At 44.3% G+C, this 22,164-nt stretch overlaps 1 protein-coding gene across 4 annotated transcripts in view; it reads right to left on the bottom strand.

Moving 5' to 3' along the window:
- AGPAT4 (1-acylglycerol-3-phosphate O-acyltransferase 4) overlaps positions 1-16,410 on the bottom strand; it is a 140,601-nt gene extending 124,191 nt beyond the window's left edge. For 2 of the 4 annotated variants that reach the window (XM_009242417.4, XM_024247915.3), the window contains exon 1: positions 16,252-16,410. The gene's annotated coding sequence lies outside the window, so the exon portion shown is untranslated. 4 annotated transcript variants of the gene reach the window in all.
- Positions 16,411-22,164: the final 5,754 nt, after the last annotated feature.

The raw sequence follows: 22,164 nt of genomic DNA on the forward strand, positions 1-22,164 counted from the left end.
CCCGCCTTCTATTTCATATGGAAGTAAATACAAGCTTATTCTGTTGTTCCATTAGCTATGAACCCACCTGGTCCCAGTCCCCAGGCCACCATCATATACACAAGGATGTGGTGATGCAGTCTGTCAAATGTTTACTTTACAGTATCACCCTTGTTCTGGCACTTTCTCAACTGACTCACCCAGTAACGGTCCCAATGAAATAAGTGAGGTTAACTCAACATGATTTCGTTTCGGTGCACACATGCTGGCTCCATGGGATCATTTATTACTTCCTACGTTAAGACACTTGGAAGGAAAAAACTCCTGCATGCCAGAATGAAAGTTCTAGTATTTATACTTCCCAACTTTTAAAAACAGAGAATTTTACTTATCTCCAGTCTTACGATACTTTTCTTCCTCCATGAGACCTCAAAGACTGAGAGTGGCAGTTCAGAGATAAAAACTCTATGTCCATTCTCTTCCCTAAAAAGTGACTTCCCTTGGCTGCTATAACTGAAATAACTCAAAATGACTGCACTCCCATCTTCAGGCTGTTCTGTCCTTTCTCATTTGAAAACAAATTTCCCGCAAACGGGTTGGCAGATTCTCCAAATATCTGAGAGTATCCAACAACCATTTTTAGACTTTTGTTTTGTACAAAGTTATCTTCTCTGGATCTATAAACTTCCACCTCGGTGGAAATTTTCAAATGTGTATTTATGTTCATGTCTTGAATCATAAGACAAGCAAAATACAGAAAGAAAAAACATAACTAAAATTGACACAAGAGAGCAATAACCTCTCACAGTCCTAGAAAACAGGAGAGTTCTCTTACCTGGGGCAACTTCAGCCTTGGACTTCACCACCTATATATGTTGGGAGATGGTTCTTATTTCTTCTCCCCACCCCACTCCCCCCAAAAAACACAGAAACGCCATCCACAGAGAGTCATTATTCAAGCCAGGTTGTAGCAAGACTTGGTTGAAAGTTTAATCACATGGCTAGATGTGAAAGCCTTGGGGACTATTTTACCACAAGCATTACTTTTTTTTTTTTTTTTTTTTTTTTTTTTGAGAATGAGTCTCACTCTATCGCCCAGGCTGGAGTGCAGTGGTGCAATCTAGGCTCACTGCAACCCCCACCTCCCAGGTTCAAGAGATTCTCATGCCTCAGCCTCCCAAGTAGCTGGGATTACAGGTGCCCGCCACCAGGCCCAGCTAATTTTTTGTATTTTTAGTAGAGACAGGGTTTCACCATGTAGGCAAGGCTGGTATCAAACTCCTGACCTCAAGTGATCCTCCCGCCTCAGCCTCCCAAAGTGCCGGGATTACAGGCATGAGCCACCACACCCGGCCTTAAATTTTTTTCAATTGACAAATAAAAATGGTACATATTTATGGTGTACAACATAATGTTATGATACATGTTTACATTGTGAAATGATTAAATGAAGCTCGCTAAAGTATCGATCATTTCCCATACTTATTTTTCTTGTGATGAGAAAGTTTAAAATCTATTCTTTTAGCAATGTTTAAATACAAATTATTCTTAGTTATGGTCACAATGCTGTATAACAGATCTCTGCACCCGTGAAGCTTTAACAGCACCAATCATCCTTTCCATACTGAGATAGTCCTAATATGGCCTTGGCTGTCCACCACGCGTATGCTTTGAGTTGCTGGTGATCACGGAGTTTTGTAGAGCCACCCGGTCTTTTGCAGGGCAGTCTGGAGTTGGTTGAGTCTTGAGTTAGTGAGTTTTCACACGTGCGCCACACTACCAGCACGTGTGAAAACTCACTAACTCTATACTCAATGCAGGAAAGGCTACATCATTTGCCAGGCCTGGTCAAAATGAGAATGTGGGGTTCCTTTTTCAAAAACTATCAAGAATTTCAACAAGGGAGAGCAGAGCCTTACCCCAACTGTGGGGTCCCAGGTCACCGAACAGTTCACATGCCCAGGAGGACTCTCTGGCTCAGTGGCACCTTGGGCTTACCAACAGGGCAACTCCTCAAATGTGACCGACTCAGGAAGAGAGTTAAGAACTGCCGAAAGAAAATGAAAGTCTTCTGGACAGGGGTCCACTATTTACAATGTCAGCACCTAGCTCGATGGTATCTATGTGCACGCTGCACCCCCAGGGCCGAGTCGTAAGTTCACCATTGAGTCACACCCTGGTTCTTGCCTCTCTTCTCAGACCCATCCAGGAGTTGCACTGGAGGAAACTTCCATTCGCCTGGCGCTATACATGTTCAGGGCTGGGGAGTCTCTGGAAGTGAACTGCATGCCATTATAACAAGCCAAGAACAGCATGTGGGGACAGGGCTTTAACAAAAGCACAGTGGGATCCAGCAGCCTCTCACTGCTTCAGGCTTCAGTGAACTGCTAGGATGACGGAGGGGCCATTACTCCCACCGCACACGGGAGCGTCCACTTTCTCTTAGCCCTTTCCATAGGCGACGCCTTTCATTCCTGCAGACAGCGTTCACGAAAGAACCAGCCTGGGGAATGAATGAACACTGACCAGTCCTAAGGAGCTTGTCAAACTGCAGGAAAGCAAGATAAGAAATTCAAGTTGTAGAGTCCAAGACTAACTGCTACTCTCCTGGAATGTGCAGCGTGGTTTGAAAATAAAAAGCCAGGCCTGGCACAGTGGCTCACACCTGTAATCCCAGCACTTTGGGAGGCTGAGGCAGGCAGATCACTTGAGGTCAGATGTTTGAGTTCAGCCTGGCCAACATGGTGAAACCCTATCTCTACTAAAAATTAACCAGGCATGGTGGCACACACCTGCAGTCCTAGCTACTCAGGAGGCTGAGGCAGGCAGGAGAATCGCTTGAACCTGGGAGGCGGAGGTTGCAGTGAGCCAAGATTGCGCCACTGCACTCCAGTCTGGGCCACAAAAGCAGACATCTCAAAAAAAAAAAAACAAAAAAAAACAGGATTCAGCCTGGGCAACATGGCAAAACAACCTCTCTACACAAAATACAAACATTAGCTGGGTGTGGTGGTGTGTACCCGTAGCCCCAGCTACTTGGGGAGGGCTGAGGCAGGTGGGTCACTTGAGCCAGGGAGGCCAAGGTTGAAGTGAGCTGTGTTTGAGGCACTGCGTTCCAGCCTGGGTGACAAAGTGAGAGCCTGTCTCAAAAAAAAGAAAAAATAAATAAACGTCAGGGTTAGGACACCTGATTTCACCAGGCAGGGCCATGAGGACGTCAGGAAATCTCCTTAGAGGAGTGCACACTGAACCACGTCTTCGCCTTCTAGAATTTCCTGAGCAGGGCTCACTCTGGTGCTCCGAGCTCGTGTATTCCGTTCCACCTGCCTGATGCCCTTCCCTCCCCCTTTTCTCCCACTGTTGACTTGCCAAACATGTGTTTATCCTTCCAAACCCTGCTTAAGCCAGCTCCTTCTCCTCCCTGCCTCCCGCTGAACAGTCAGGTGCATCTTTCCCTGTTTCTCACGGCCCTTTCTCTATTAGCCATGGAGCTCACTGTCACAAAATGTGGCCACTCACTCACTGCACGAGTCCATGAGACAAACAACAGAAGAGACCCAGCACAGTCCTGGGCCACATGATATTGACAAGTGCTATTTCCCTTTGTGTGTATATCTGCCATCCCACAAAGCAGGCTTCCTGAGGAGCTAAGTGTCTTTCACCATCATATCCACAGCTCCCAGCACAGACCTGGCATGAGAGGTGGTTAATAAATATCCATAGAATGAATGAACTGAATGGTCAGTCACATCCACCACACTGCTCCAGGGAAACGCCTGGCTCATGGCTGACTCATGATGGGACCTGTCAGAGGGATGTAGCTGCTACCCTGCGACACGGTAAGGCATCATCATTAACAAAGCCAAAGGAGGGATATTTCACCTTCCACAAATCCAACTAATCATGTAGTGTTTGTAAACTACATTTGACATGGGACAAGTCAGTAATTGAGCTCTACCTCTTTTCTAGGAATACGCGTTTGTAAGGGGGTTTCCTCTGCCTGGTTTTGCCCTCTTTATTCCTTTTCTCTTTCTTTATGAGTGGACCTTCGGCTTCTGACTGCGTTTTCCTAGCACAGAGCTGTGAATGCTGCATATTCAAAGAGGCTGGAGAGTGAACAGCCATTGACCTTCACACCTGGGTAGGGGCTCCTGGGCCAGAGACCCAGTTTGCCTGTATGAGCTGTGCAGCCCTGGGAAGACTGCTGACCCCCAGGCTCCCCATCTGTGAAGTGGAGATAAGAAGAGTTCCTAGTCGAGGGCTTGTGGCAAGGATTATCCGTAGACCTTTGCCTGGTACATCAGCTTAAATGTCGCTGTGGTCATCATTATCATCACTGTGCCATCACCACGGCCTGGGTCCTGGCTCTGGGGTTTCTTTTTTTCAAAGTCACCCTCTTCTTGCTAGCCACCCTCCTTCTATCCTGAGGTTCCAGTCCTCTCAGCCCATAATCATTTATAGAACTTAAAAAAAAAAAAAATGAACCTGAATTTGTTGGTTCAAGGTGGGGCCCAGGGAGGCCTTTTTAAAATGCTTCCTAGGTGATCCTCATGTGCAGGCAATGTTGAGAACATGGGTTAGACTCTGCTGCCAGGACCTGAGAAGCGTGATGGAGCTGCAGCCACGGTGGCCAGCTGCCGCGTCTGTCCCCGCCACACAGGGGCTGCTTCCCACTGCTGTGTGTGAGCTCCCCAAACCCCAAACTCTTCCACAGCTGGCTCTATACTAGCTCATTCCTTTTTTTTTTCCCCTCCTCATTATTCTCTCATAGCAAATAAAACTTGGTTTGCTTGTCCCTGGGCAAAGTCCCCAGCCCAGAGTTCCTCCTTCCACATCTTATTGTAAAAACACAGGCTTACTGGGGCTGTTAGGGGCTGAGTTCTCCCCTTCTGACCCACCACAAGCTCTACTCCACTTCTTCTTTGCTCAGAAGGTTTGGGTCCAATTATTCTTCAGTCTCACGGGGGAGTGAGACCCTCATAGCGAGGGGCACCCTTTGGGTAGCTTCTTGGGACTTGAACTGGCATATTTCACATGCCTCTTTTGTTTCGAGTTCAAAAGATAACTCCAGTGAAAAAAACCTCTAGGAGAACATGAGGATAATGTCATAAACAGTGCTGATGAAAGATGCCAGCAAGCCGTGAGAGCTGAGGCGGCCAGTCCTTGTCTCCAGGGAATGACAGAGAAAGAGAGGCCAGGAGGAGCAAAGCAAGCCCTGGGCTATTCCAGAGAAAGCGAGGGAAGGCCCACGAAGGTCAGTGACCAGAGGCAGAGGAGACAGACCCAAGCCACCCTCCATCCACCCATCAGACCATTAGGAGAGACAGAGAAGGAAAAAGAGCAAAGGCAGACATATTCTCGGCGGCGGTGAGCGGGGTGTTTCTCACACCTGCCTGCCCCACCCCACCCCACCACCGAGATTCCCAGCCACCTTGGATGCTTAAGGAAGGTGCATTTTCCCTGGTGAGGAAAGCTATATAGAAGCTGCTGAATAGACCAGGCTCTCTTTAAAAAGACAAACAACAGGCTGGGCGCGGTAGTTCACGCCTGTAATCCCAGCCTGGCCAACATGGTGAAACCCTGTCTCTACTAAAAATACAAAAAATTAGCTGGGTGTGGTGGCAGGCACCTGTAATCCCAGTTACTGGGGAGGCTCAGGCAGGAGAATTGCTTGAATCCTGGAGGCAGAGGTTGCAGTGAACCAAGATCATGCCACTGCACTCTGGCCTGGGCAACAGAGCGAGACTCTCTCGAAAAACAAAAACAAACAAGAAAAAGACAACAGTTCAGCCACTGGGGAAGACAGAAGGAATGGAAAGCAGGAGATAAGTCCTAATGTGGCAAAAATTGGAATGAATATAAATAATTAAAAGAATTAGGCACATTTAAAATATCTCTCTGGTCCTCTCCCCCCACTTCCTCTCAAACTTTAACCCTATTATTCTTCTAGAGATGGAGGCCAAATGAGGATTTTAGTGATACCACAACATCTTCATTACATCATCTGGTCTTAAGTAACTTCCAGATTTCCACATGATTTGGGGGGCTGTGATGGGAAGTTTCTGCACATTTTGAAACAATGAGAAGTCTTTTCACCCTAAAAGAAAATTCAGGAAAATTTCAGGAAAGGCAAGAATATGAAATGCAAGTCCATGTGATTCTGTTACAATATTTAGTAACAGTGTGCTCAGGCATTGCTAGCTCTGGGGCTTTGGGAGAGTTAGTTAACCTCTCTGTGCCTCAGTTTCAAATTAGATTAGAGAAAATAATTGGCAACCCACAGGGCTGGGGGCAAGCTGAAATGAGATGCTATACAAAGCAGACAGCTTCTAGTAAGTGCTGCATAACACATGTTGATTACAAAGTACATAAATGATTACCTTATAAGGTGTAATATGATAAGTGACCATTTGGGAAGAATATGATTGGAAAGTGACCTTTTTTCCCCCTATATTTACTATCTCAGGGCGTCAAAGACACCCTCCATACAACAAGTTACCAAACCCTGCTGGCTTTCAGACCTCTGCCTCATCTGCGCCTCCCCTCCCAGAGCTGCAGGACACCCAGCCTCTGCCTGCTTCCTGCCACGCCAGCCCACCTCATTCCTCCAGCCTCCCGCCCTGTCCCACCTCGCCCACCGGCCCACTCCTCTGGTCTCTGGCACTCCCTGAGAAGCGTGCACACTGGGACCAATACTCCCCACTTCCAGACCTAACGTGGGGGCCGTTCTTCTCTAGGAAGTATTTCAGGAAGCCCAGACTGGGCAGGGGTGGTGAGGCGTTCCCCCTGCTGTGCCCGCGCGTCCCTGCCCTGTGAGTCTTATCTACTGCGTGGGAACCCGTCACTGAGGCTTCCGTCTCGCCCTCTGGGCAGCAGGCTCCTCAAAGGCACTCGCAGGGTCGGCTTCCTCTTTGTATTCCCGTGGGCTGAATGCACGGGTTCCCTAAGAAACGCTGAAAGGGGATTCTGGAGTTGGGTGGGGAGTTGGAATAACTGACCCCACTTCTGTCGACCTTTGAGACCCTGAAAGCGAGAAGGGAGAAGGGAGATAGGAAGATAAAAGGGAGGGACACAGCAGTCATGGAACCCCTAAGGTCCCCCAGGACTAGTTATGGGACCCCTAGGGTCCCCCAGGGCTGGGGAGCTGAAGCCTAACTTCAGGCAGGGCAGGGTGCTGGTCCTGGGAAGGAAGTAAAAGTGGCCCCTCCTGTTAAGTGAGAAGCACCAGGGACGGAAAGGGAAAGAAAGGCTTGAAATACCAGCAACTGTGGTGATGGATGCTAGGAGGCAAATTAATACTAGTGAGACCTGGGTGGTGGACTAGTACCCACTGCTGGACTGGGTGGTGGATTAGCACCCACTGCTGGACTGGGTGCTGGATTAGTACCCACTGCTGGACTGGGTGCTGGATTAGTACCCACTGCTGGACTGGGTGCTGATTAGTACCCACTGCTGGACTGGGTGCTGATTAGCACCCACTGCTGGACTGGGTGCTGGATTAGCACCCACTGCTGGACTGGGTGCTGGATTAGCACCCACTGCTGGACTGGGTGCTGATTAGCACCCACTGCTGGACTGGGTGCTGGATTAGTACCCACTGCTGGACTGGGTGCTGGATTAGTACCCACTGCTGGACTGGGTGCTGATTAGTACCCACTGCTGGACTGGGTGCTGATTAGTACCCACTGCTGGACTGGGTGCTGGATTAGCACCCACTGCTGGACTGGGTGCTGGATTAGTACCCACTGCTGGACTGGGTGCTGATTAGTACCCACTGCTGGACTGGGTGCTGATTAGTACCCACTGCTGGACTGGGTGCTGATTAGTACCCACTGCTGGACTGGGTGCTGATTAGTACCCACTGCTGGACTGGGTGCTGGATTAGTGAAGGTCAAGGAAACAGTAATGAAATCCCCAGGTGGGAGCAGGTTTGTGAGTGCCTCTCTCAATTTGTTCTTGAGATATGTTAATCTGTTCACTCCAGGGAGGTTTGGAAAAGGAGGCTCCCTTAGCTGGTGGGTGGGGAGGGGAACGAGGAGGGCTTGTCTGCACAGATCTGGGTGTGGAAGGGGTCCTATCAGACCACCAAGCCTGGCCCAGTTCCTCACTGCCCCGGGCTGCCTTGGTGACAGCATGACCCCCACGCAGACTTATCAGGGCAGAAAGCAGTAAATATTTGAATACTTTACGGCCACGTGTCTACTTTTAAGTTCGTTTACTATTATTTTTCAATTCCTATGTAAAGTATTTCTTCATTTAAATTAATGAATTGCCACTTTGGTTGGGACCCTATTAGTCCTCAGAAATGGGTTTGCTTTGATCGGACCAACCGGATTCCTGAGTGTACCTGACAGAGCCAGGAATTCCCCCTCAAGCAGTGAGTGGTTCTCAGTTGTGGGCAAGTTTGTCCCTCTAGGGGATTTTTGGCTGTCACAAGTAGGAGTGGGGTGACTACTCCTGGCATCTAACAGTTAGAGGCCAGGAATGTGGCTGAGCATCCTGCACAGGTTGACCTCTTCCACAAAAAAGGATTAATGGGCCCAAAATCTCAACATCCAGATTGCGAAACACCTCGCCCTCAAGGAATGTCACCCTTGAGGCCCTGGCCAGGAGGCCAGTGATGAGGCAACCCTGATGACCTGACTTCTTGTGCCCATCTCTTCTCTAGGCCACAACACATATTCAGTGCTGGGTACTCTGCTCTATGCTACAGACGATGCGATTATACCTCCATGCCATCAATGAGCACCCAGTGCAGTTATGAAGAGAGGACTGCAATCATTGTCATGGAATGTAATTGTGCATCTAGAAAGAGTGACTGTTTTATGAAGAATGAATGGGGTGATGGGAGAGCGTCATGAAAGCAGAGGCTGGAGGCAGATGCTAGAAATGGACTCACAGGCATAGAAATGGTTCCTATGCAGGCTACCCACACAAGAGGCCGAAGAATCTGCTCACCATCCGCCTTGCAACCTGCCCTTCCCCCAGCAGAAAAGAGACAAGAAAAGAAATGAGCCCAATGACTTACTCCTGGGAGGCAGGACACAGTCTGAGATGATTGCATTGATTGTCTGCTGATGGCTGCAGTATCCTGGGAAGAAGATGTGCTTGCATAGACAGATAGTTCCTTAAAATTTCATCCGCCTCGGTTAACCTCTACCCACAGAAGACTGACAGCTCACAAGGAGCCCATGGAGATGGGCAAGAGACCAAATTTCACTCCAGGATCAATTCAAGTCTCCCATTCTCATTTCATAGTTCATCTAAGATAAGCACTGGCAGGGTCTTTGCAGATAATAATCTGCCTTTAAACTCAGTGGTGGATTTGTGGAAAGTCCACTGAAGAACAGAAAGCCTCTGACTCCATCCACCCACCACCTTGGGAACTCTGAGAGCAGCCACCACAGGTGTCCTTGAGAGCAGCTGCTCAGTCAAGTTCTATCCTTGGTTAAACATTGGTTTTGAGAAGAGTTCATCTTTAATTTAATGTATGTACTGCATTGTCACTCAGATGGTTTTAATCACAAGGCCCTTTCCCTTCTTCCACCATCTCTGGCAAAACCACAATAAAAACAACACTCCCTGAAAACTATAGTAGCTTGTCTTATAAAGTACTGCTGTTAGTTTTTCTCCAAGTTCTAAAATACTACTCTTTCTTGCAGTAATTTTGCTGCTCTTAACAACTGGGATGAAAGGCATGCAAAGGTCTACACGGTAGAGATTTGTTCATTATTTGAAAAATATTAGCTGGGGGACGGGCACAGTGGCTGATATCTGTAATCCTCGCACTTTGGGAGGCCACACTGGGCGGATTGCTTGAGGTCAGGAGTTCGAGACCAGCCCGGCCAACATGGAGAAACCCTGTCTCTACTAAAAATACACACACAAAAAAATTAGCCAGGTGTGGTGGCACACCCCTATAGTCCCAGCTACTCAGGAGGCTGAGGCAGGAGAATCGCTTGAATCCAGGAGGCAGAGGTTGCAGTGAGCCGAGACTGCGCCATTGCACTCCAGCCTGGGCAACAAGAACAAAACTCTGTCTCAAAAAAAAAAAGAAAAGAAAAATATTAGCTGGGTATGGTAGTACACACCTGTAGTCCCAGCTACTTGGGAAGCTGAAGCAGGAGGATTGCTTGAGCCCAGGAATTCAAGGCCAGCTTGAGCAACAAAGTGAGACTGGCCTCTTAAAAGAAAGACCAGTTTCACTTTTCACATTTTAAACAAAACTAAAAAATAAATTTCCTACACATCTGTTACGTGCCAGGCTCTGCACTGGGCATGGGAGATAGATTGTGGAATATGCCATGGCAAGGTATGAAGGTACAGGGGAAAGCAGAGCCCAGATGATCTGGGTTCACATCTCAGCTCTGCTCCTTCTTATGACCTAGCTGAGTTGCTTAATCTCCCTCATCTTTACTTTCTCTCTCTGTAAAATGGAGCGTGATGAGAGTTTTCACATGCTAGCTTTGTTATGAGGCTAAAATGAGTTAATAAATGTGAAGTCCATGTACTGGCCCATAGGAGGCCCTCAGTGAAGGCAGGCTGTCATCATTCTCGCATATCCTGTAGGTCAGCCAGTCACCTCAGTGTCTAATGACCTCTGCAGGTTACCTGGCATATCCTAGACTGAGGCATCACCTCCTACAGGAATTTTTTTTTTCTTCTATAAAAATAAAAACGGGATACACGTGCAGAATGTGCAGGTTTGTTACATAGGTATGTGCGTGCCATGATGGTTTGCTGCACCTACTGACCCATCCTCAAAGTTCCCTCCCCTCACCCCACTCTCCAACAGGCCCTGGTGTGTGTTGTTCCCCTCTCCTTACAGGAATTTTAGTGTCTGGCTTCAAACTAACATAAAATTCAAAACGCACCTCTCGTCTTGGAGGATCCCACACAGAAATGACCATGAAGTAGTTACGATGTTTAACCTAAACAGAGCAGAGATGCCCGTGGCAACCAGAGTTATTAGGAACAGCTTCATGCTGGTATCATCTGAGTTTAAAATAACCAAGAAAAAGAAGAACTTGCTAAATGTTTTCTCCCAAGGTCAGCCAAGCAGAGGAGTGTGGTTTTCCAGAGAAACTTTGTCATGTTGCCCATATAATTTCCAGGCTGACGGTGGAACTTAAGTGGGGGAAAATAATTCTACTAAGAAGAGTTTCATGACATCAGAAAACACAGAGAAAGTGCTGCAACAAGGTCTCAACACTGTTCGTGTTGGGTCTCTAGAGCCTCCACTAGTTTCTGGATGCACTGCTGTTACTATTAAGAAAGCTGTAGGGGGTTGAAACCCACTTGTTTTTATCAGAACAAGACAGAGACTTGCCGTGTATTATGGGAAATCAGCTCCAAAGAACATGAGGACATTCAGTGAACTAATGGGTATGTAATTGGACACAGGTAGTTTTTCTTTTTTAAAATGCTATACTTCGAGTCAATGTGGGGTAGCTGTTGTCACCTGGAAATCTATGAGTAATTCACTATGAATGGGAACCTTGAGAGATTCTCTCTCTCAGCTTGTTCTTTGAGAAAGAGAATACACAAGCCTTCTCTTCCTCTGTGTCTCCAGCGTTAGAAATTCCACTCTTCCCATTTAGTTAATTAACAAATGTTTACCATCCTTATGCTCAACCAGCATGGAAGATACAAAAAATATATAAAATGGACAACAGTCAACAGCTAACCACTTGATCCCTCCCTGCCCAGCACAGTTTATGCTGTGTGTGAACAATTTATAAAATTGTTCAATGAAAGAAGTATCCTGTTTCATTAGCCAATAAATGCTTCTATTAGAAGTAATACCCCCAGGGCAGGCGCGGTGGCTCAGGCCTGCAGTCCCAGCTGCTGGGGGAGAGGGGCTGAGGCAGGAGGACTGCTTGAGCTTAGGAGTTAGAGGTTGCAGTGAGCCATGATGGTGCCACTGCACTCCACTTGGGTGACAGAGCGAGACTCTGCTCACCCCCCAAAAAAAGTCATACCCCCATGGTTTAGGGGCTGTTTCCACATTGTCTTCCTGATAGTTCTTAAGCTTCTTTAAGGAAAAACCACTTTCCCGTTTATTGCTGTATCTATAATATATAGTGCCTGAGACATGATACTCAACACTATTTGTTGAATAAATGAAGGGATTGGGGGTGGATAGCAGACAGATGGATGTATCATGTATGTGTGAATGGATGAAGGAATGGTGACTAAAAGGTAGGACTTAGGATCAAAGGAAGAAGTAGAGCAAATTAGATCGGAGAAACAAGATAACGACAAACAATGAAAACGATGGGAAATCTTTGTGGAGCAAGAGTGTGCCAAGGAAAAGACGACAGGTTGATGGATTGTTCCATGATAATGTTAAAAAAAAGTATACTCCTTTTAAGATATTTCCTCTTATTCAGTCATTAGAAGAAAATGGGTATCTGCCAGTTATGGGGTTTCCCTTGTAAACCCATTTGAAAACTATAACTATTTAAACTGTATCTTGTTTTGCTCACAGTTGCATCTGTGGGACCTGACGCCTATTAAACACATAATAAACAGCTGTTGAAGTAAGAGTTCATGCTTTAAGCTTCTTCTTTCCTACAGCCTGGCAGCGATTGCAGACCTTCTGAAGCCCATGCATGAAGCCAGATTTCAGAGTTCCAGCGCCTCCTTACCAAACTGATTCTCACACAAAGAATAATGAATTTGAGTTGCCGAAGCTCTAGGAAATGTTACATGATTATTATGATTATATTTCAAAATATGAGTGATGAAAGGCGTTTCTCCAAAGATTTAGATGTCAAACACCATTCAGAAATGTGAATGTGGGCCGGGCGCAGTGGCTCGCGCCTGTAATCCCAGCACTCTGGGAGGCCGAGGCAGGTGGATCACCTGAGGTCAGGAGTTCGAGACCAGCCTGGCCAATATAGTGAAATTCTATCTCTACTAAAAATACAAAGAAATAAAAAATAAATTAGCTGGGCGTGGTGCCACACGCCTGTGATCCCAGCTACTCGGGAGGCTGAGGCAGGAGAATCACTTGAACCCAGGAGGGAGAGGTTGCGATGAGCCGAGATCACACCATTGCACTCCAGCCTGGGCGACAGAGCAAGACTTCATCTCAAAAAAAAAACAAAATGTGAATGCGGCTTTGTCCCATAACCATCAGACTTCCTTTCCATAATAAAGGAGACTGCACAAAATGTGTGACATTTACCAAACCCTCATTTGAGCATCCAATAATTTAAAACAATGGCAATGGCAGGAATTATGAAGATGACATTCTGGGTAAGTTCCTGGTTCCCTCTTCCCCAGTTTCGTACCTGTTTAAAGTCTAGTGTAAGTCTGGCCTTTTGTTGTTAAGTTGAAGCTAAAAAAGTATTGGATTAGGAAGGATTCTGCCTTCTGTTCAGTCTTTCTTCTAACAGTCTTTCTTTTCCTGATTGAGAAAAACTTCTGTCCCCAAATTTACATCTACTTATGCTTCCAACCAGCACCGAGTATACCTGCTCTACTTCTATACTAAAGACTGACTTCTCCCTTCTTGGAGTTAAGAACCCTGAACCATGATCCATTTCTTACCATCCACCTTTGCTACCTAGGACACCCTCTCCTTCTTCCCTTGAACCGTCTGCCTCCTCTCCTCTAAAGCTTCAGCAGCAGGATGACGACTCTCCCACTAGTATTCTTCTCATACTAATTGCATCTCCTTGACTGGCTGTTGCCTCCCCCTTCCTTCCAGCTGGGTGCTCTTCTCTTTTCGCCACCCGTTTGGTGGATTTTAAACTTGAGAGCACAGACTACAACTGCTGCCTTCTTCACCAATTTCACAGCAGAGCCTTGCAGACAGTGAAATCCCAATAAAATGACGACTGACTCACCCTCTGGGTGTCACCTCTGTCAGCCTCTTCCATGGGACCCTACATTTACTTTATACTCACAGCTCCACTTACCTTCCCCAGGCCAAAGCTGCTAACTGTTTTAACCTCTACTCAGCATCTGAATATCAGACAGTGTTTTGTTTGTTTATTGGGTTTGGGTTTTTTGTTGTTTTTGTTTTGGCTGTGCTTCCGAGGAAGTCTTGCTTTTTCCTTTGAATTCGATTCCATTAGGCTTTTTGCTGTGAAATTTTGAATCTGGAAACTCAAGAGAACTGACATCGCAGACTTTGACTTACATGCTGTCAATCTGCTTTGGAAGGTCATGTGGCAATCTGCCCTTGAGGACCATTTTCAGGCAAGAAAAACAGTAATTTCAGCCTGGCTGCTTTTCAGAATTCTTTGCAAACATCAAACACTCACAAGCCAACCGTTTCTCTGTGTACTAATATGTGCTTTTCAAAATGAGTGTCACATTCTTTTTAGTAATACTTTTCTATGTGTTATGCCCTTTAAATAGTTCTCGTCTTTAACTCCACGTAGCTCTAGTTTGTTTTGTACCATGCTATTTTGCCCCATTTTCAGGTAACTTTTCTACCTGAATTACTTAGGACCTCTGGATTTATAGCAGATTTGATAAGACATAGATGATAGCATATTTAGATAAGGATCACAGCAAACAGAACCTCACTGAAACCACCCGTTCTTCCTCCCTCCACATGGCAGGTTGCTCAAGGTTTATAAGTAATGATTTTGGCTTTAGCAGCCGGAAGGTATGAGGGCTAAGTGACCTTCACACATGTTTATCTTAAATTATAGATAATTTTAAGAGTCAAGAATGGGATTACTACTTATCTATTTTATAAAGGCTAATTATTTGGGATGCCCATCAGAAGAATGGTATCCCTTATCAAACACTTCCTTAGACGTACTGAATAAAAGCATCAGTTTAGCTGGTACCTGTTAAGTGGACTGTTAAGACATAGGACTATGTCTTTCTAAGAGATGTGTTATTTGATTCTAATTATAATTAACTTTGCTTATTACTAAGAAGATAATAATTTTCTCATTTCATATTTTTTCTGAATATCAATTTTTCTCCCCATAGAGAACATTCAGAAAATGGAATCCTTTTAACGTAGAACTCAAGATGTGCCCTGTTCTCCCTGCCCGCCCCCCATTTCCCTAAACACACACACACACACACACACACACAAACACACACATTCTCCCTTCTCTCAAGATACTTTTTTTTCCAACTGAGAGTGGTTGACTAGTCACAGATGAGTTAATCCTTCCACAGTTTTGAAAAAGTCTAGCAACCCTCACCTTGAAGAGAGTGAATAGCATGGCTAATCCTTCTAAGAACAATGCACGAAAACGAAAAACGGAGAATCCTGCCGGGCAGTTAATTTGTTACTCATACTTGTTGAACTTAAGATTTGGAGCTAAATAAGTGCAGATGAGAGCAAAGACCCGTCTTTTAAATATTTAAGCTTTTAGGCAAACCTGGGCAGGCAATATCACATTTATCAGTGCGAATTCTCCAATGCTCTCTAAAACTTTATTTCAATGACCTCACCTCCTGTAAGGAATTAATTCCCCCTTAGCTTGACCACAGGATCAATATCGTATCTTGAGAAGTGTTTAGGTTTTCTAAAAAAAGACCAGACACTGAAGACTTACATAAACATCAAAGCATTCCTTTTTTAATTCCTCGATATGGAGAAATTCATAGGCCGAAAATTAGGTAAATAGAGAGGTAATTACCAATGCCTGTTTCCTTGACAACTCCCCTCCCCCACCCCTCCTGTGATAGGGAAAAACCAAAATGAAAGTGAGGAGGGGTAGCCACAAGCCATGCTGGATTTTAGCAAACCAAAGCAAGAAGCAGAGCAGAAAGCTGCAAACTAGACACGAAATACAAATAAATCAATGTATATCGGGGCTGCATATTGTGTAGTATTTTTGTGGTTGCCATAGAAACGTCAGCGACGGAAGAACATGTTGCATGACACAAAAGAGAGCAATATGTAATAGGCACATTCCCCCCATCACCACCCCCCGCCCAGCTTCGTCTATAGCAGAGAAAATGCTTTAGCCCCGGGAGGGGGCTGGGTGGGTGGGTAAATGAAGCCAGGAACAGCAGCTTGAAATCACAGCCCAGAAAGGGACGCTCACCCGGCCCAGCACAAAGCGAGGATCCTTTTGTACCAGCAGAGCCTCTCTTCGCCTCCCTCCAGGCGCCCCCTGCACCTTTCCCCCGCCCGCCTTGCACTCCCCCTCCCCCGGAGCCTACCCCTTCCAGAAGTCCTAAGGAAATCCAGCCCAGGAGAGAAAAATATGATAGGAAGAGGAATGCAAACATCAGCCACACCCAGCGGGGAAGGTGCCTGCGAACGGCACCAGGACCACATACCTCCTTCCTGGCAGCCTTTGGCACATGGACTTAGAAACCAGAAGCTGAGACGGAGCCGGCTGGGTTCAGAAATTGCCACTAGTTTATAAGAGCTGTAAGTCAGCCAACACTGGAAAGAAAAAGCGAGACTCCACCCATGGGGTGGACCCTTCAGGAAGAAAAAAAAAAAAAAAGTGGTCCTCAGCTGACGTCTCTCCCCACCCATGTCACTTCCTTTTAAAGCTACAAGTTAGCAGTTGCCGAGAGGGAAGAGCGAGCTGGTGTAATATGAGTCACTCCCTTCCCCTTCCAATTAGTGTAAGGCAGTGCTTCAGTTGGCTTCACGTTTGAAATCTGGCTCGGGAAGCTGCCAGGATAAAAAAAAAATCAAAGCCCCCTAGAAGTGGCCTTGCCTTCTCTCCCCTTCTCCCAAATCCTGTTGCATCCCTGCGTCCTAACGGCTCCTCCAACCTCAACCCAGACTCCGGCTCCGTCTGTGTTGCAACCTGGAAATTGCTCAGTTGGCTCATTTTTAATTCAGCAAGCGTAGGATCAATATGCCCACCCTCAAAACTCTCCCCTCACCTCTCCTCGGTCCGCTGTGCTGGAAGGAGATTGCGTTGCACTCAGAAGAGTCCAAAAGCATCTTAAACAAAATAAGCCTCAGCACTCAAGAGATTGAGATGTTAAGAACTGGGATGAAAGAAGCTTGGAGGTCAATTGATGTATTTTCTGTTTTCATACCCGGGCACTATGGTTGATTACCACTGCACAGGCGTGCACACACACACTGTCGCATGCTCACATGCGCGTGGCATTTACACAGGTGTATTAGAGAGGGTCTGGGCAGACCTTTATAGTAAAATAGTGTCCTCACAATTTTAAAAAAGGGTGGGCTGTTGGAAGTCCAGAAATGCCAGGATCTAGAAAATTATTTCAATTTCCAAATACTGAGGTGTATTCCTTTCAAATGTCCACTATTACAGCCATTGTCAAAATAATATTTAACTATTTACTTGACTCCTGGGTTAACCCTGTTCTTTAGATGTTTATAATCTATAAAGGAAATACACAGGTGCTCACAAATAGCCCAAGCACATTGCAGAATTACTAAGAGCTATCCAAGTGTCAAAACCAGTGTGTCATCAAGACGGAATAGAAAGTGCTTTTTTGATTGCGATGGGGGAAGGCGCTGATCATTCGGGAAACAGGGTTTGGAGTGGATCCTATGGGAGGTGGCATTTTTCTTGTCTGTGATGAGAGAGAGGGAGGGTGAAGCAGAATGGGGTGGAAGAGAAAGGATATGTGAGGCAAACAAAAAAGGATCAGAACAGAAACCCATTTGTAGCAATAACTTGTTTTAATATCCATGTGAAAATAAATTTGATCACAGAGTAATGCTTATAAAAGACTTTTATAAAAAGTTCCTTGTAGTCATCATCTCTCATAACTTTTCGAACTATGTTTTACGACCCATGTGCTTCTAGGTTTGGTGGAAACTTGAGTTTTTCAAAGTGTTTTTCAAGTAGAGTTACACTGTTTTTCACGGTTGATTTCTGAATGGTAATTTATTTCAAAACCTACAAATTGCATAAATTCCTGCTAATATTATAAGTACGGTCAGTGATTTCAGTGGAAATGATAGGAAATTTAAAATTTGGATAATTGTAACTTTTATCCTGATCTCAGCACTTTAACATCCTCATTCCATTATTACATTACAATTATTATTACGCTTATTATCACCAACACTTTGCCTGTCTAGACAATGTTGCTCAGCCTCAATTATCTCAGATATAGCTGAGAAATATGGGAGAAACAGTTACTATTTCTAAAAATTTAGCATAGAAATTCAAAATTCATGGATTAAATCCTATGCTTTTTTTTTGAGACAGAGTCTTGCTCTGTTGCCCAGGCTGGAGTGCAATGATACGATCTCAGCTCACTGCAACCTCCACCTCCTGTGTTCAAGCAATTCTCGTGCCGCAGCCTCCCAAATAGCTGGGATTACAGGCATACACTACCACACCCAGCTGATTTTTTGTGTTTTTGGTTGAGACAAGGTTTCGCCATGTTGGCCAGGCTGGTCTCTAACTCCTGACCTCAGGTGATCCGCCTCCACCTCCCAAAGTGCTGTGATTACAGGCGGGGAGCCACCATGCCCAGCCCTATGCACATTATTGAGTGCCATTTAGAGTCTATCCTTATGGGCCCTTATTTAGCTATTTCTATCTATACAAGGAATTGTGAATATTTCCAGGTCACAACGTAACAACTCAGTTCAATGAATGTTTATTGAGCACCCATGTTAGTTGCTGAAGATACAAAAACACAGATAAGACATGGAAATGGCCCCAAAGTGCTCAAAGTCTTAGAAGGGAAAGCGAAATGTAAACACTTAAGACACAATGGAGGCAATGATTGACATTTGTACAAGGTTCAGAGGTGGTTCAAGAATGGGAAAAGGAGAGGAAGGATACGTCTACATAGTTTCTTAGCTAACAGTGGACTCTAAAAGTGGTGGGGGTAGAGAGTATACTCATCGGTGAGATGGTAAGAAATAAATACTGGCAGTTGGAGAGAGGAGAAACAAATTGAAAAGGAGACACAAATCATAAATTGGTAACCTAAAAAAGATATAAAGTGGTCCATAAACAAAGAGGCAACCTTACATAAAAATACAAGTCACAAAGTAAAGATGTTATTTCTTTGCCTAGTCACTTGTCCAACACTCAAAAAGCTAGAACATGCAGCACAGAGAAAGCAATGCCATGGGTTCTCTCTTCTGCTGGTGATGGCTGATTGATACAGTCTCTGGAATTCAATTAAACAAGATTTTTCATGAGCCTTTAAAATGTTCATACCCCTTAATCCAATAATTCGACTCAGAATAATTTATACCAAGGACATAAGCAGAGATAAATTCAAAGATTTGGGAACATGTATATTCATCAGAGCCATTTATAATAGTAAAGTCTGGAAACCATCTGAGTATCTGAAGTAGCAGGTTAGCTATGGAAATGATGTAATATTCATATGATGAAACACTCTACAAAAAATTAAAATTCTGTTTTTGAAAGACCTAGGGAAATTCATGGTATCCTAAGTGTAAAGGGAACTAAGCTAAATATAAATTATGGTCCCCTTTTCATGATTCTATAAATATATATTACAGTGTGTGTAGTGGGTTGAATAAGTGTCCCCCACAAATTCATGTTCACCCAGAACCTCACAATATGAATTTGTTTAGAAACAGTCTTTGCAGATGTTAATCAGCTGAGATGAAGTCATTCTGGATTAGGATGGGCTATAGACCCAATACCTGGTGTCCTTATAAAAAGAGGAGAGGATGCAGAAAGACACACACATAGAATAAGGCCATGTGATGGCAGAGGCAGAGATGGGAATGATGTGTCTATGAATCAAAGATTGCTGGCAAACACCAGAAACCAGGAGAGACGCATGGAACAGACTCTCTGAGAGCCTCCAGAAGGACCCAACCCTGCTGATGCCTTAATTTTAGATTCCTGGCCTCTTGAACTATAAGAGAGTAAATTTCTGTTGTTTTAAGCTACACAGTCTGTGGTAATTTGTGATGGCAGCTCTGGGAAACTTAATGCAGTGTGTTAAAAGATCATGAAACTGTTAATAATCATTACTTCTGGAGAGTGAGATTGAGGATGATTTTTATTTGCTTCTTTATATGTGATTGCACTTTGGAGAACTTTCTACAATGGATGAACATGTGTGACTTTTACAGTAACAAGATTAGGACTAAAAATCAAATAACCCAGGTTTCTGAAACTGTTTCTGCAATTTAGAACAGACATCAAAAATAATCAGTGATGCTTACGACATGGTGAGTCCTGAGGAGTAACATATTCTCAAAGCCCAGTGAGAAGTAGAAGTCTGCATATCTCAGAAACTTCTTTAAACCTCAGTTTTGGTACTTAAAATGATGGCTATCACTTATCTGAAATGTGAACTTACACACTATGTATTAACTGTTGTGCTAGATAGTGGAGTCACTGATGGCATTGTTACAAATTGCCCATTCTGTCAGCACAATGTTATTACACATTAACAATATTGTTGCTTTATTTCCATTTGCCTGGTGTTGTGAACATAGATACAATATCCACACAAACCTACATACTGAGTTTAAAACTGTTCTCAAGTTATAAAATATGAAGATATAGATTTGCAACTATGATGACCTCATTATGTGCTACATTGGAAATTGTGGCTGCTTAGAGGAGACAAAGGAAAATTGTAAATGCTAAAGTTAATTTGATATTTGGGGTCTATAATCTTATATTTAATAGTTATATATGTCAATAAAAACCCAATCAAGTTTTTAAAATGTCATATGTTTTTATGACCAACAAACTCTTAAGGCTCTCTTGTTATTATTACAATCATTTCAAGTACAAAGAGGTGTAACATTAACATCATTGGGGAAAGTGCAGAGGAACTAAGAAAAATTTCCTTCTTTATCAACAATGGTTATGACCTAAGTTATTCCCATAAGATGGATGTATTTACAGAACCTTTGGTTCTATTGATTAGCTCTCAATGAATCTTAACACTGAATTTTATGCTAAAAATTGTTCTTGATATTTACTTAGCTTTTTTCTCTTATTGACATCTTCAGGTCAATTCAGCCTGGCTGAGATGACCCCAAAAAGCCATCCACTACCCTGTCCTGAATTCAGTCAATGAGCAACTTGAAATCATACAATGCAGAACCAAACCTACCACAACAAAAGGAACTGAATTCAAATCAACGAATGCATAACTGATTGGCAACAAATTGAAAAAGATACCAGTTCCACAACCTGATTTTAAAAGACAAGGTAATACGACGCCAATACTGAAACCTAGCACTTGTATTCTTCATAGCCAAGTGACAATAGAGCACATTAGTTCATGTGGTATTTAACTTGGGATGATTTTTACTGTCATTGCATGGTATGTGATTTTTTTAAGAACAATTTTTGTAAGCATGCATTACTTTTACAAACAGAAAAGTAAAGCTATATTTGCACCAGCCTGGGCAACATGGCAAAACCCTGTCTTTACAAAAAACACAAAAATTAGCCAACCATGGTGGTACACACCTGTAGTCCCAGCTACTTGGGGGACCGAGGCAGGAGGATCACCTGAGCCCTGGAGGTCGGGGCTGCAGTGAGCTGTGTTCACGCCATAGCACTCCAGCGTGGGTGACAAAGTAAGACCCTGTTTCAAAAAAAGAAAAAGCTATATTTATTTTCTAAAATAAGTATTTATTGTTATCCATTGTTGACGTAATGCTTTTCTTTATTTGGTAGCTGTTATAGCTTACAGCATGATGGCACCTTGGAGGGTGGCCTAATTGGAGTGTGATCCTAAGCCAGCAGCATCGGTATCACCTAGGAGCTTGTTGGAAATGCAGAGTCTCAGGCCCCACCCCAGGTCTGGTGAATACATACTGCATTTTAACAACATCCCCAGAAGATTCACTAAAGTTTGAGAAGTACTTGTGTCAATCCAAATCCCTCGTTTAACAGAGGAGGGATCAGAGCCAGGGAGGCTGGGTTTGCCTGTCCAGTGTCACACAAGTAACAGGAAGCAGCGCTGAACCAGACTCAGTGTTTAATGGTTCTCACTACAGAATTCTTTCCACTATATTTCCTAGGATTTCAGATCCAAAGGCAAGGCTGAAACAAAATTCTATTAACATGAAAGAGTAAAAAGAGAATTTCTACTTAAACTCATGATCATTCTACGAAGTGTCATTAAAAGTCCATCTGTAGTACATGCGTTTTGAGTTTATATAGAGAGAGTCAGTTTTACACCCAAAAAATAGCACTGAAATTAGGCAACTATCAGACAAAAGTTGGCAGAAGGTATAGGAGATCTTTTCTCCATGATCGCTCATTTTATCTTGGTTTA

The sequence above is a fragment of the Pongo abelii genome, chromosome 5 (assembly GCF_028885655.2).
Source record: "Pongo abelii isolate AG06213 chromosome 5, NHGRI_mPonAbe1-v2.0_pri, whole genome shotgun sequence".
Lineage (NCBI taxonomy): Eukaryota > Metazoa > Chordata > Mammalia > Primates > Hominidae > Pongo > Pongo abelii.